Source organism: Oryx dammah, unplaced genomic scaffold, assembly GCF_014754425.2.
Source record: "Oryx dammah isolate SB20612 unplaced genomic scaffold, SCBI_Odam_1.1 HiC_scaffold_26, whole genome shotgun sequence".
NCBI classification, from domain to species: domain Eukaryota; kingdom Metazoa; phylum Chordata; class Mammalia; order Artiodactyla; family Bovidae; genus Oryx; species Oryx dammah.
The window spans coordinates 30,720,892-30,737,596 of NW_024070210.1; the positions used below are offsets into that span (position 1 = coordinate 30,720,892).

A 16,705-nucleotide genomic window follows, 5' to 3' on the forward strand; every position below is an offset into this window, starting at 1 on the left:
TGTGACATTCTACAGGAAACAGGAATCAAGACCATCCCCAAGAAAAAGAAATGCAAAAAAGCAAAATGGCTGTCTGAGGAGGCCTTACAGATAGCTGTGGAAAGAAGGGAAGTGAAAAGCAAAGGAGAAAAGGAAATATATACCCATTTGAATGCAGAGTTCCAAAAATTAGCAAGGAGAGAAAAGCCTTCCTCAGCAATCAATGCAAAGAAATAGAGGAAAACAATAGAATGGGAAAGACTAGAGATCTCTTCAAGAAAATTAGAGATACCAAGGGAACATTTCATGCACATATGGGCTCAATAAAGGACAGAAATGGTACGGACCTAACAGAAGCAGAAGATATTAAGAAGAGGTGGAAAGAATACACAGAAGAACTATACAAAAAAGATCTTCATGACCCAGATAATCACGATGGTGTGATCACTCACCTAGAGTGAGACATCCTGGAATGTGAAGTCAAGTGGGTCTTAGGAAGCATCACTACAAAGCTAGTGGAGGTGATGGAATTCCAGTGGAGCTATTTCAAATCCTGAAAGATGATACTGTGAAAGTGCTGCACTCAACATGCCAACAAATTTGGAAAACTCAGCAGTGGCCACAGGACTGGAAAAGGTCAGTTTTCATTCCAATCCCAAACAAAGGCAATGCCAAAGAATGCTCAGACTACACCACAATTGCACTCATCTCACACGCTAGTAAAGTAATGCTTAAAATTCTCCAAGCCAGGCTTCAGCAATACATGAACTGTGAACTTCCAGATGTTCAAGCTGGTTTTAGAAAAGGCAGAAGAACAAGAGATTAAATTGCCAACATCTGGTGGATCTTTGAAAAAGCAAGAGAGTTCCAGAAAAACATCTATTTCTGCTTTATTGACTATGCCAAAGCCTTTGACTGTGTGGATCACAACAAACTATGGAAAATTCTGAAAGAGATGGGAATACCAGACCACCTGACCTGCCTCTTGAGAAGCCTGTATGCAGGTCAGGAAGCAACAGTTAGAACTGGACATGGAACAGACTGGTTCCAAATAGGAAAAGGAGTATGTCAAGGCTGTATATTGTCACCCTGCTTATTTAACTTCTATGCAGAGTACTTTATGAGAAATGCTGGATTGAATGAAGCACAAGCTGGAATCAAGATAGCCGGGAGAAATATCAATAACCTCAGACATGCATATGACACCACCCTTATGGCAGAAAGTGAAAAAGAACTAAAGAGCCTCTTGATGAAAGTGAAAAAGAGTGAAAAAGTTGGCTTAAAGTTCAACATTCATAAAACTAAGATCATGGCATCTGGTCCCATCACTTCATGGCAAATAGATGGGGAAACAGTGGAAATAGTGGCTGACTTTATTTTTCTGGGCTCCAAAATCACTGCAGATGGTGATTGCAGCAATGAAATTAAAAGATGCTTACTTCTTGGAAGGAAAATTATGACCAACCTACCTAGACAGCATATTAAAAAGCAGAGACATTACTTTGCCAACAAAGGTCCATCTAGTCAAGGCTATGGTTTTTCCAGTGTATGAATGTGAGAGTTCGACTATAAAGAAAGCTGAGCACAGAGGAATTGATGCTTTTGAACTGTGATGTTGGAAAAGAATCTTGAGAGTCCCTTGGACTGCAAGGAGATCCAGCCAGTCCATTCTAAAGGAGATCAGTCCTAGGTGTTCTATGGAAGGACTGATGTTGAAGCTGAAACTCCAATACTTTGGCCACCTGATGCAAAGAGCTGACTCATTTGAAAAGACCCTGATGCTGGGAAAGACTGAGGGCAGGAAGAGAAGGGGACGACAGAGGATGAGATGGTTGGATGGCATCTCCGACTCGATGGACATGGGTTTGAGTGGACTCCAGGAGTTGGTGATGGACAGGAAGGCCTGGCATGCTGAGGTTCATGGAGTCGCAAAGAATTGGACACGACTGAGCGATTGAACTGAACTGAACTCCCCTTGGAAGGTATTCATGGTGTCCAAACTCTAACTCCTGCCTACTTTTCAAGCTCATCAACTACAAATTCCTGAGAGCATCCCAGGCTCTGGTCACAACTATAGTTCTCTGAATGGCATGGGATATTTCTGTACTTTGGCATATGCTGTTTCCCCTCCCCAACTTTCCCTTGACTGTATGGCATACTCCATATGCCCTTAAAAATTTAAATCAAGGGTCTTCTGTGTGAAGACTTTAATTTTGTCAGTATTATAATCATTCTCCTGCTCATAGTTCCAATAAAGGCCAGTATATGGCACATATACAACACCTGTCCTACTGTACTGTGATACTTCCAGCTCTTTGTTCCTTATCCGGTTACAATATCACTGAAGGCAGGGACAATTACCCTATCACAGTGCCTGACACATGCTTGGTATTTGATAACAATTTATTGGATGGTTTGAATTAGTTGTCACGCCACAGGGTCCTCTATGGTATAAATATTGGGTTGGCTAAAACATTCATTTGGGTTTTCCACAAGATGATACCAAAAGCATCTGGTCAACCCAATACCTTAAGTTTTACATGACTGGTCAGAGTAGAACAATAATTAGAGTTCAAAGGACCATGTTCCTGTCTGTCATGAGAGCTGGGGAGAGTATCATTGTGAAAAAATCAAATTTCTTTTCTACAAACTAGAAGACCTGTATGGTCAAATTGTTTCCTGCCTTGGGTATAAAGGGATCAGAATCCATCTATTATTACTGATACGCCAAACAAATGCCCTTCCAGTTCTAGATGAGCGGTATCAAGCGTGTCCAAGGAGCACTTCGTTCTCTCAGTAAAGGCTGCACAGATGGCTGTGTGCCACCCTCCCTCTCCTTTTCCTCTTCAGCTTTGCTCTGGTAAACCTGACGGACTCAGATAAAGTCACGTCACTGTCTCTCATTATTATCATCTCCTCTGCACCATTACAAGGGTCTTTTGACCTCAACGTTGCTTTTCTCTTGTCTTCCTCCGGGTGTGGCCAGAGAGAGAGGAGAGGGGAGCAAAGACTCCTGGGGCTTGCCTAGAGGTGAGGTACTACCAAAGGCCACCAGGTTATACTCACTCACCTTATTCCAGAGACAGGATGGATTCCGGGGCACTCGGAGACAGAGTAGAGTCCACTCCCGCCTCTTAATCCTGGTCTTGCAGCAGCAGGCTGGACACCCTCCCTTTCCCGGGGCCTGGTGTGTACACAACTGCCTGCTGCGGTTACCTAGGAAACCTGCTCTCCGCCTCCCGCGACCTCCGGGTGGGGAGGGGGTGAGAGGGGCGGGGAAAGTGGTGGCCTACCCTTTTCTGGATCACGTGGCGGCAAGCTACAACCAATCAGCAGAGGTAGGGGTCCATCCGGAAGACCCCGCTGGTGCTCCTGGGAAATGGTGGGGAGTAGCGCGCGTCTCCGCGGGTCCTTTAGACTCTGCATGTGTCTTTTCACCTGCCTTCGCCAGATCAGAGGCCCGCATGGGAAGCAACGACTTACAGCGGGGACCTAGTCGTTGCCTCTTTCAGTCCCGGCTGTTTCCCACTGAAAATCTTTGATCTCCGGGGTTTGGAAGCCCGGAGCCTCGCTGAACTTGAACCCCAAAGCATGATGCTGTGATGTCACAAGGCGGCCAGACACCCGTATCAGGCCCTGATATCCCCACGCGCCCCTCGGTCCAAAGGCCGGCGACCGCCGCTCTCCAGGAATGTACCCGACCGCAGCCGGAAGCCGCTGAGCGCAGAGCGAGCCAAATCGAAGGACAGCGCAGGCCAACCTAACGCCTTAGTGACCTCCAGAGAAGACCTGGACCCTCCAACGGTCTTCTTGTCGTTCGCCGACAGGCTTTTGAGGGTCGTTTAAGCATTCCAAAGTATACTGGTGGCCAAACTTTTACAAAATAAAGTAAATTTTAAAGAGGGAATGGGAGGAACAGAGGGCTGAGAAATGAATTAAGTTAGTCAATCAAAGTAACTGCTGATCTCATTTCATTCTCTAGATAAGTGCTATTCCACATGTTAGCCATTTAGCTACAGCCGCGTGAAAGGTGGCTTGTCTGAACTGAGATGTGCTATGAAACACACATTGTGTTTTGAAGACCTAGCATGAAAATTGATCACATGTTGAAATGATAAGTAGTTTTCATATATTGATTTACATGAAAGTACTTTATTAAATCTCCTGGGGTTTTTTTTTGTACATTTTAAAAGCGGCAATTAGAAAATTTAAATTACCTATGTTATTTCTATTATGTTTCTGTTGGACGGCGCTATTATGTTGTTTTGAGGTTATTTGTGTAGAATATTTATGACGTTCAGTTCATGCAAAATAGTGTCTGTAAGTTCTGTTTTCTGTCACCAGGTGGCTGCCTCATTCAATAGACTATATTTTAAAACTGCTTTCTCATGAAAAATATGAGTGCAGATATTTTACTATATTTTCATTTCAAATATTTTACTGTAATATTGACCGTTTGTAAACATACATAAACATAGAAAAAGATAAATTTTACTTGCATGTTTTTTATTTCTCAGAAATTTCAGTTTGTCATTAATTAACTAAAATTAATTAAAAGATTTGTGGTTTAGGAGTTTTTAAAAAGCATCAGAAGAATCTGATTCATATTATCATCACTGAAAATCTAATTGAGCAAGATGACCTGACTATAGAGTGTAAAGACTAGATAACAATAGTTTTAATATCTAAAATTTTAGATTAAGAAATTGTATTAGAAATCAATTAGATGAATTCAGTTCCGTTCAATTCAGTCACTCAATCCTATCCTACTCTTTGTGACCCATAGACTGCAGCATGCCAGGCTTCCCTGTCCATCACCAACTCCCGGAGCCTACTCAAACTCATGTCCATTGAGTCAGTGATGCCATCCAACCATCTCATCCTCTGTCATCCCCTTCTCCTCCTGCCCTCAATCTTACCCAGCATCAGGGTCTTTGCCAATGACTTGGTTCTTCACATCAGATGGCCAAGTATTGGACCTTCAGCTTCAGCATCAATCCTTCCAATGAATATTCAGGACTGATTTCCTTTAAGATGAACTGGTTGGTTCTCCTTGCAGTCCAAAAGACTCTCAAGAGTCTTCTCCAGCACCACAATTCGAAAGCATCAATTCTTCGGCACTCAGCTTTCTTTATAGTCCAACTCTCACATCCATACATGACTACTGGAAAAACCATAGCTTTGACTAGACAGAACTTTGTTGATAAAGTATTGTCTCTGGTTTTTAATATGCTGTCTAGGTTGGTCATAGCTTTTCTACAAAGGATCAAGCGTCTTTTAATTTTATGTCTGCAGTCACCATCTGCAGTGATTTTGGAGCCCAAAAAAATAAAGTCAGCCAGTGTTTCCACTGTTTCCCCATCTATTTGCCATGAAGTTCAGTGGCTGATTTTATTTTGGGGGGCTCCAAAATCACTGCAGATGGTGATTGCAGCCATGAAATTAAAAGATGCTTATTCCTTGGAAGGAAAATTATGACCAACCTAGACAGCATATTAAAAAGCAGAGACATTACTTTGTCAACAAAGTTCCATCTAGTCAAGGCTATGGTTTTTCCAGTGGTCATGTATGGATGTGAGAGTTGGACTATAAAGAAAGCTGAATGCCAAAGAATTGATGCTTTTCAACTGTGGTATTGAAGAAGACTCTTGAGAGTCCCTTGGACTGCAAGGAGATCCAACCAGTCCATCCTAAAGGAAGTCAGTCCTGGGTGTTCATTGAAAGGACTGATGTTGAAGCTAAAACTCCAATATTTTGGCCACCTGATGTGAAGAGCTGACTCATTGGAAAAGACCCTGATGTTGGGAAAGATTGAAGGCGGGAGGAGAAGGGGACAACAGGATGAGATGGTTGGATGGCATCACTGACTCAATGGACATGAATTTGGATAAACCCCAGGAGTTGGTGATGGACAGGGAGGCCTGGTGTGCTGTGGTTCATGGGGTCGACTGACCTGAACTGAACTGAACTGATGGGACCAGATGTCATGATCTTAGTTTTCTGAATGTTGACTTTTAAGCCTACTTCTTTCCCTCTCCTCTTTCCCTTTCATCAAGAGGCTCTTTAGTTCTTCTTTGCTTTCTGTCATAAGGGTGGTGTCATCTGCATATCTGAGGTTATTGATATTTCTCCTGGCAATCTTGATTCCAGCTTGTGTTTCATCCAGCCCAGCATTTCTCATGATGTACTCTGCATATAAGTTAAATAAGCAGAGTGACAGTATACAGCCTTGATGTACTCCTTTCCCAAACTGGATCCAGTCTCTTGTTCCATGTCCAGTTCAAACTATTTCTTCTTGACCTGCATACAGATTTCTCAGGAAGCAGGTTGGGTGGTCTGGTATTCCCATTGTTTTAAGAATTTTCCACAGTTTGTTATGATCCACACAGTCAAAGGCTTTGGTATAGTCAATAAAGCAGAAATAGATGTTTTTCTGGAACTCTCTTGCTTTTTCCATGATCCAGCGGATGTTGGCAATTTGATCTCTGGTTCCTCTGCCTTTTCTAAATCCAACTTGAACATCTGGGAGTTCACAGTTCATGGACTGTTGTGCCTGGCTTGGAGAATTTTGAACATTACTTTCCAGTGTTCTTGCCTTGAGAATCCCAGGGATGGGGGAGCCTGGTGGGCTGCCGTCTATGGGGTCATGCAGAGTTGGACACGACTGAAGTGACTTAGCAGTAGCAGTTGCTAGCATGAGATATGAATGCAATTGTGCAGTAGTTTGAACATTTTTTGGCATTGCCTTTCTTTGGGATTGGAATGAAAAATGACCTTTTCCAGTCCTGGGACCACTGCTGAGTTTTCCAGATTTGCTGGCTACTGAGTGCAGCACTTTCACAGCAACATCTTTTAGGACTTAAAATAGCTCAACTGGAATTCTATCACCTCCACTAGCTTTGTTCCTAGTGATGCTTTCTAAGGCCCACTTGACTGTATTACAGGATGACTGGCTCTAGGAGAGTGATCATACCATCGTGGTTATCTGGGTCATGAAGATATTTTTTGTATAGTTCTTCTGTGTATTTTTACCACCTCTTCTTTGTATCTTCTGCTTCTGTTAGGTCCATACTATTTCTGTCCTTTATTGTGCTCATAAATGTTCCCTTGGTATCTCCAATTTTCTTGAAGAGATCTCTAGTCTTTCCCATTCTATTGTTTTCCTCTATTTCTTTGAATTGATCACTGAGAAAGGCTTTCTTATCTCTCCTTGCTATTCTTTGGAACTCTGCATTCAGATGAGTATATCTTTCCTTTTCTCCCTCGCCTTTAGCTTCTCTTCTTTTCTCAGCTATTTGTAAGGCCTCCTCAGACAACCGTTTTGCCTTTTTGCATTTCTTTGTCTTGGGGATGGTCTTGATCACTGCCAATGTTACTAACCTCTGTCCATATTTCTTCAGGCACTCTGTCTATCAGATCTAATCCCTTGAATCTATTTGTCACTTTTACTGTATAATCATAAGAGATTTTTATTTAGGTCATACCTGAATGGTCTAGTGGTTTTCCCTACTTTCTTCAATTTAAGTCTGAATTTGGCAATAAGGAGTTCATGATCTGAGCCACAGACACCTCCTGGTCTTGTTTTTGCTGGCTATGTAGAGTTTCTTCATCTTTGGTTGCAAAGAATATAATCAGTATGATTTCAGTGTTGACCATCTGGTTATGTCCATGTGTAGAGTCTTCTCTTGTGTTGTTGGAAGAGGGTGTTCTCTATGACCAATGCATTCTCTTGGCAAAACTCTGTTAGCCTTTGACCTGCTTCATTTTGTCCTCCAAGGCCAAATTTGCCTGTCACTTCAGGTATCTCTTGACTTCCTAGTTTTGCATTCCAGTCCCCTATAATGAAAAGGACATCTTTTTTGGGTGTTAATTATAGAAGGTCTTGTAGGCCTTCATAGAACGGTTCAACTTCGGCTTCTTCAGGTGAATTATGTACATCAAACTTCTCGTTTTGGGAGATACAACTCTTTTGCATAACATAGGGGTTATCTACTTTGGATTGTTAGAAATCTGTGTAGTTTATCTAACCAGGAAAAGATTGGGAGAGAGCTAACAGTTTTCTTTATATTACATAAATGAGTAATTTTAAGAATGTTATTTCTAGGTGAAGGTCAAGGCTTTGGTCAGCAGTTGAGTCAGAGTTTACTATATGGCTGTGGACAGGTAACCACTGATAAGAAGCCAAGCTAAAGCCTTTGTCATGAGCAATTCTTAAAGGAAGAATTGCCTGTTGTTAGCATTTTCTCGATGGTATTTGGAACAAAAGGTGATTACAGTTAAAACCAGAAGAATGCAGAATCAGTAACCATTCTTGTTAATCACCTTTTCTCATTTTAAAGCTTCTTTATGATACAGTTTCATGTGTCTGTACAAGAAACAATAGAAATTGAAGCCATTAAAAGTCAAAATAAAACAGTCTAAGTGAAATAAGACTTTGCTTCATTCATCAATCTGTTCATAACCCTAGACAAGGGCCAAAACATATAAATTTACATCTATTTATGGATAAAGGAATCTTGAACGTGAAAACAATTGAGAAGATGTAGTACCACTGATTATGGCACATTTATCATGCCACCACTTGAATTAAAGAAGAATCATTTAAACAAAATAAAGATGACTTTATAGACCTAAATAGGAAAAGCTTTCTTAACTAAAATCTTTTGAATTGATAATAGTGGTAATAGTGGAGATATCTAATTACAATTTGGCTTTGTAATATCTTCAAGTTTAATGCCAGAAAACAAAAAATCTGGAGATTTCAAATGCTAATTTAATTGTTATATTCTTGTTGACATTTGATCCTTATGCAAATGAGTACTTTCCAGTTAATGATTTTTCAGATTATCTGTGAAAATTTGCTGTCACATGTTTGAGCTTGATATATCATAAAAACATGAAGGTAGCACAATTTAGGATTTACTTTAGCAGTGGAAGAGATGATTATGTGGCAACATAAAGTCATCGGTTGGGGCCCTCTTATTACCAATGTCTGGTAATGAATATATATGATTTAATTAAAAGGTAAGAGTTGCCCTGAAATAAAATTTTAATTAGACCAACATAATGCTGTTTCTGATGAGTCTATCTAAAAAAGTCATATAATCTCTGTCCATGATTAGTTGACATGTAATTAATGCACAAGCTTTTCTTAAAAGGCAGCTAGAATGGAATTGTAAAAAGGCACTTACTCTGCTTCAGACAACATAACCTCCTTATTTTACCTTCCTTGTTCTGTTTGTATTTAGATTTATGGTAGCAAATTGAAGGAGAGTGAATTTAAGAAGAGATGGTCATCTTAATTCACTAGAAAGCTGATCAGTTCTTTGTGTGGGAGAATTCTTTCCTCTGCCTTCTTTCTTGTGTGTCTTTTACTATACTTCAGACTCTGAACAGACATGACTGAGTACACACAGGCTCAGAAAGTTGATTGTATTCTTAGCTCACAGCACAGTATTATCATTTGTCCATATAAGGCTCTTATTTTATTTTATATACAGTTCCACTCCCATTCCAATAACAGGCATTAGTTTGACATTTCTTTTAAACCTTGAGTTGTGCTTCTATCTTCGAAAAACAGGCAGTACTATTTTGTGTGTCTGTATTTTTTACGTAAAAGTTAGTGTGCTATAAATTGTATTTTGTTTCTGTTTCCTCAGTGCTATTTTAAGATTGATCCTTATTTCTGTATATCCATGTAGTTTGTTGCTTCTGTATTACAGTATTCCATTATCTACATCTACCATGTTTTATCTTTTATTTGTTTCCCTAGTGATGGGCATCTAGGTTGACTATAGTAAGCAATATGATATTGAACATCCTTGTAATTGTTTTCTGAAGGACATTTTCTCTGGGATATATGCCAGGAATAGAATTATTGTTTTGCCTTTTGCCTCCAATAATTCTAAATTATTGGACTTCACTAAATACCATCTGAGAACTTTCTAGAATGGCTGGCCCAGATTTCCCTTCCACCAATAGTGCTTGAGAATTCTCATTCTCCTTTATGGGGAAACACAATTAAACCTCAAATCTCTTGGCAGCTCAGAAAACCTCTCCACAGTGGTAGAAACCAAAGAAAACAGTTTTAATACTAAATAAACATTAAACCAGAATATGATTTGTATCACAGGAAATCCCCTGCAAAGATGGCAGATGGAAATAAACCTAATCCTTTTATATTGCCAGGCAGATACAACCCGCCCCCTACACGCTCTCAAATGATTAACGAGGCCTCCAACAAGAGGAAGTGACAGCACCATTTGCCAGTGTTCATCCTACATTCACCTGGTGATTGGAATGACCATCTGTGTTAGCCAGTAGGCTTTATCCAAAGAGGAAAAACTCATGTCTTTATGGAGCATGGCATCTGCTGGAGTTAGCTCTTACTTTCCCACAGAAACTGGGAGATAGGAGTGCTATGAAGAAAGACTCCGTCTTTAATCAAACTTCAGTAAGACTGCCCTGAATCCTCTCTGAAGAGGCCTCACACTTGAGCTCTGTTCTTGGCCTTGTAAGACCAATTTTAGCAAGAATCCTGCTGGGTCATCCTAGTGGAAAATCTTCTAACCATGATATCTGATTAGATTCCTCCTTCCACCCCACCCCTCCCCCATCCTCAATACCTTACCGTCCTGGTCTGCCTTCCTTAATAATTCCATAAAATCTTTTTAGCCAGAAAACTCCTTATCTGTGATGTTTCCTTTAAGTAATTTTTTTATCCACAAACCCCTCTTCACCTTGCTCCCTGGCTGTAAGTCCCCACTGACCCTTGTATGCAGAATGGAACTCTGTACTCAGGTCTCTCTTCCCCTGTTCCAATAGTTCCTGCATAAAATATACCTTCAGCACTTTAACTTCTGTCTGGCTCTTGTTTCCTTTCACACTATATTCCTTGATTCCATTTCAAAAAGGTGGATCTCAGGTCCTTGAGAAAGATATTCCTGGGTTATAAAGTTGGCAAAAGGCTTAGGTTTTTAAGAGAAACAAAGAATTTGCAATTACAAGTATTCTAAAGAAATGCCCTAAAAGAAAAGGCACAGAGAAGAAGCTCTTTACCATTTTTATAACAGGGAAAATTAAAATTTTCTTCTTTCTGGGTTTCTATTTACCCTTACATGCATATCTTTGCTGAATGTTTAATGTCTGCCTCCACCACTACACTTTGAGCTCTGTGAGGGCAAGAATCACATCTGTCTCATTTCCCGTTGTGTCCACACCATCTAGCTTAGTGACTGTCACACAGCGAGTGCCCAAGAACGATTTGTAGAATGTATGAATACTAAGTAATATGCCAAGAGCTTTATATAAATAATCACTTATTTTTATCATTTTGGTTTATTAAGCCTAGAATACCCATAGCATCCTATCTTTCCTATACTTGGAGAAAACAAGAAGTTAATAATTTTGTTTTTGTCCACAAACTTACAGGAAATTCCAAGTTTCCTCCACTTTAAGCAAACTAAATGCAGTATGAACACTATAAAATCCAAATTTATAATAATAGTTTACTCTAAATGTCTAACTCCTTTCTCTGGAATTGTCCCTCCAAAATTCAAGTCCATGTGGAACTTCACAACATGAACCTATTTGGATTTAGATTCTTCATAGATGTAATTAAGATGATGTTATACTGGATTTGAGTAACACCTAAATCCGATGACTGTGTCCTTGTAAGGATGTCATGTGAAGACACAGACACACAGAGAGAAAATCATGTGAGACAGAAGCAGAGATTAGAGTTATGTAGCTGCAAGCCAAGGAAAGTATCTTGCCTAAAGTTACAAATACTGGAATGCTTCCAGAACAGGACTTGACCCAAGATCCAGAAATAACATTAGAGTTGAGGGCAGAGCCAAATTTGAGTCAGACAGAGACAAGAAGGTATAACTGCCTCCATCTCTTGTTTGAAGCAGGTTAAATCATACTAAAACCGTCTACACACTAGGACCATCTTGTCTTTCCTAATTCCTACCCAAGTTGGTCCAGTTCATCTCCTTCTATCTCTACCACCACTGTCTTAGTTCAAGGTGGAGTTTTTTTTTGTTTTGTTTTCACTAATAGCCTCTAAATTGTTTTCCAGCCACTCATTTTTGTCTGGGCTTCACTGGTGGCTCAGTGGTGAAGAATCCACCTGCCAATGCAGGAGGTGTGTGTTCCATCCCTGGTGTAGGAGATTACCTGGAGTAGGAAATAGCAACCCACTCCAGTATTCTTGCCTGGGAAATCCCATGGACAGAGGAGCCTGACTGGCTACAGTCCACAGGATTGCAGAGTCAGATACGACTGAGCAACTGAGCATGAACAAGCACGAATCTTTGTCCACTAGCCTGTCTTCCTCATCCAGGTTTATGGATAAAAACCAGATCTGATAAAATCATGCTTTAATAGATCTCCCACACATCATCCTTTACACATCTTTTCATTTGTGCATTCAAATATTTATTGAACTTCTCCTGTGAGTCAAGGACTCTTCTAGACACTGCTGCTGCTGCTAAGTCTCCTCAGTCATGTCTGACTCTGTGCGACCCCATAGATGGCAGCCCACCAGGCTTCCCCATGCCTGGGATTCTCCAGGCAAGAGTATTGGAGTGGGGTGCCATTGCTGTCTCCAAAGCATGAAAGTAAAAAGTGAAAGTGAAGTCACTCAGTCGTGTCTGACTCTTAGTGACCCCATGGACTGCAGCCCACCAGGCTCCTCCGACGGGGATTTTCCAGACAAGAGTACTGGAGTGGGATGCCATTGCCTTCTCCACTTCTAGACACTAGAGACACGGTAAACAAAATAGGTTAAAATATCTATCTTTATGTGACTTGCATTCTAATGGAGAAATGACAAATAAAATATATAGCAAGTTAGCTAGAGATAAGTGCTAAGAAGAAAAGTAAAGAAGAGAAAGGAGGTAAGATACATGTGTGTATGTAATCTCAAATTGGATGTCCAGGGAAGGCCATTATCAGTGGATGATATTTGAGTAATGACTAGAAGGAGGTGAGGCATGAGTCATGATGTCTGGGATACAGTGTTGAATGTGGGGTTTAAAAGAGGATAATTCTGAGGCTTTGATCTGAGTAATTATAGAAAAGACATGGCATTTTATGAAATGAGAAAGTGCAAATGAAACAGGTTTTAAGCGTGGGGTGATATTAAAGCATAGACTTGGATATTTTAGGTTTGAGATTCCTATAAGAAATGCAAGTAGAGAAGCTAAGTAGAAAGTTGGGCTTGAGTCTGGAGTTCAGGAGAGAGGTCCAGGCTGGAAATACAAATACAGGTGTTATCAGCCTAAAGATGGTACTTAGAGTCATTAGACTGAATTAAATTTCCAAAAGAGTAGATGTGGGTAGAAAAGATAAGAAGTTGAAGGCCTAAGCTGTGGGACACTTGAATATTTAAGTTAAGGGGGATGAGAAAGAACCACCAAAGGCTAAGAATCTTAGCCAAAAAGTGGGAAGAAATAGATCCAAATGACAGATCAAGAAAGAGGAAGTCCAGGAATTGAGGTCACTGATGCTACCAAAAAGGACAGTTTCTGCAGAGTGGGTTCAAGGAGAATGGAAGGAAAGAAGTTGGAGATCATCCATATTACAGAAAATTTTTTCAAGGAGTTTTGCTATAAAAGGAAGAAGAGAAATGGGGCATAAGCTAGAGGAGGAGTAGGGTAAATAAAGGTATTTTTCAAGATGGGAGAATAACAGCATACTTTTATGCTAATGAGAGTGATACAATGGGAACCAAAAAGAATCCAGAAGATAGAGGGAGATGTTGCAGCAATATCTTTGAGGAGTTGAGAGAAGGTGGGTATGCACAGGTAACAGGGTTAGTCCTGGCTAAGAGCCTGGATAGATCGGGTAGAGTGAATTGCTACAGCAGCTGGTAGGTATGTACATATGGTAGAGGAGGTGTGTAGAAGCCCTCTTCTCACAGTTTCAGTCTTCTCAGTGAAGAGAAAGAAGGTCATCTGAGAGTAAGAACTTGGAAAGGTGTTGAGGTTTGATGAAAGAGGAAAAAGTATGATACAACGATCCAGGTGAGTGAGTGGACCAGGACAATGGCATATGATTGCCTAACAGCATTAGTTTTCAGAGTTTTGTGATCAGGAATGTAAGTGACTTGTCAGTATGGTTGTGATTTTTCTCCATCCATGGTCAGCTGTGTGTGTGCTAGCATGGAAGATAAGAGTTGAATTTGGCTAAAGGAAAGTGGGCAGATACCTTGAGAGTGTATTTATTCACAGGAAGGTTGATAGTGATTAATCTTGGAATTTAAGCTGGGTGTGGAAGAAAGTGACTTCATGAGGAAGGTAAAGGGACAAAAGTGATAGGATCTATGGATTATGTAAACCAGTGGGGTCACACAAGAAAACCCCAAATTTTTAGCACTTCATATAATAAAAGCTCAAATTACTTCTTATTTCCTCATCCCCAAATCATATTTGGAAGCAATTTTTCCATCTGTGTCAAACTTATCATTTCCAGAATGCTGTATGGCCTTGTACCACATTAACCTTTTGTATCCACTAGTTCCTAGGCCTCAAATGCTTTTCCCCCCTTTCTGCTTGCCTATCCTACAGATCTATTTCAGCACCTTCGCTCAATACCCCAGGAGAGTAAGCTGTTCTTTCTTCCCCAACTTGCACCCAGATCTTGGTTAGTGCTTCCATTACAGATGTAGCACATTTATTTACGGTGAATCTCTTCAACCAGACTGTGATCTTTATGAATCAGGGCTATGTCTCATTCATCCTTGCTTTCCTCTGGACAGGTTTAACAAAGTAGAAACAACGCCTGAGTGAATAAATAAGTGAATGTATACCAACAGAATAAAGAACTACCACCTCAGTTGAAACCAAAATAGATTGCAAACTTTTGATTGTTTGCAAACCTGTTTATTACAATCTCTCATAGAATGTTTTTAAGATTCTAAGCATTTATCCCAGAGAATACCACTCAGTAGATTTAGACTGAGATTTATAAATTTATGTTTTAAAAAGTTCTCCAGATGCTGTTAGTAATCAGTCATGTGAGAAGTTGTTGTTTTAATCACTAAGTCTGGTCCAACTCTTTTGAGACCGCATGGACTGTAGCCCACCAGGCTCCTCTGTCCATGGAATTTCCCAGACAAAAATTCTGGAGTGGATTGCCATTTCCTTCTCCAAGGGATCTCCCCAACCTAGGGATTGAACCCATGTCTCCTGCATTGGCAGGCAAATTCTTTACCACTGAGCCACTAGGGAAGCACCATGTTGAGATACCTTGGCTAATCACCAAGATCTAAGCAGAAGCTGATTTGATGATGAAGAAACTAGCTTCTTATCTCTTTGTTTTCCTTAGAAAGAAAAAAAATACAAGACTCCTTGATAAAAATGTCCATCATCCCCCTTTTCTACCCCTCAGTTCAGTTTAGTCGCTCAGTCATGTCTGACTATTTGCAACCCCATAAATGGCAGCACGCCGGGCCTCCCTGTCCATCACCGACTCCCAGCGTTCACTCAGACTCATGTCCATCGAGTCGGTGATGCCATCTAGCCATCTCATCCTCGGTCGTCCCCTTCTCCTCCTGCCCCCAATCCCTCCCAGCATCAGAGTCTTTTCCAATGAGTTAACTCTTCGCATGAGGTGGCCAAAGTACTGGAGTTTCAGCTTTAGCATCATTCCTTCCAAAGAAAACCCAGGGTTGATCTCTTTCAGAATGGACTGGTTGGATCTCCTTGCAGTCCAAGGGACTCTCAAGAGTCTTCTCCAACACCACAGTTCAAAAGCATCAATTCTTCGGCGCTCAGCTTTCTTCACAGTCCAACTCTCACATCCATACATGACTACTGGAAAAACCATAGCCTTGACTAGACAGACCTTTGTTGGCAAAGTAAGGTCTCTGATTTTGAATATGCTATCTAGGTTGGTCATAACTTTTCTTCCAAGGAGTAAATGTCTTTTAATTTCATGGCTGCAGTCACCATCTGCAGTGATTTTGGAGCCCAGAAAAATAAAGTCAGCCACTGTTTCCACTGTTTCCCCATCTAAAAACTTAACACCAAGATGATAGTTAATACTAAGAATTGATAGGATAACACTTCTCCCAGGAAAAAATTCCTCTTGTGGCACAATTTTAGGTTTCTGAAAAAAAATATATTTTGACAAGAGAGTTTATTAACCTGGAATCGTTTTCATGTTAAATGAAGAAAACCTAATTCAAACCTTTAAGAAAATAAAAAAAATTGTTGACCTTCACAAGCAACTGGTCAAATGTCCACGGGTAGGAATAGGTTTAGGCAAATCTACACATCCAGGATTCATTCAAATGAATATGTGGACTCAATTTCTCCATCAATCTAATCTATTTTAATCAGCTTCATTTTTGGAGACGAGCATCTCCACATAGCACCATCTGCCAGCTTACGGACCCTAATGGAAAGATGGTGCCTTTTTCCTACCTGTTTCAACACAAGTTCTGATATTCAAGCTGATTGGTCTAACTTGGATCCCCTGTTCAACTACAGTGCTCTGACTGGCCTGGGCTGAGGGGTGGGGTCAGGTCCTTCAGGATCTCAGGTATGCTATAGGAAGAGTGTTGACATTTTGAAGGAAAATTGAGGTGTTCTTACCAGAATGTTGATTGCTGGGAAGGCGAAAACAGATACGCACTGAAGAGAAGGTGGCTGTCCTCACAACATTTATATCACAACATGTAGATAAATATTACCCCAGATACCCCAAACCAGGTCTC

At 40.6% G+C, this 16,705-nt stretch overlaps 1 protein-coding gene across 1 annotated transcript in view; it reads right to left on the bottom strand.

Moving 5' to 3' along the window:
- LRRC9 (leucine rich repeat containing 9) overlaps window positions 1–3,183 on the bottom strand; it is a 118,492-nt gene extending 115,309 nt beyond the window's left edge. The window contains exon 1 of the mRNA XM_040226333.1: window positions 3,050–3,183. The gene's annotated coding sequence lies outside the window, so the exon portion shown is untranslated. The remainder of the gene's footprint in view (window positions 1–3,049) is intronic.
- Window positions 3,184–16,705: the final 13,522 nt, after the last annotated feature.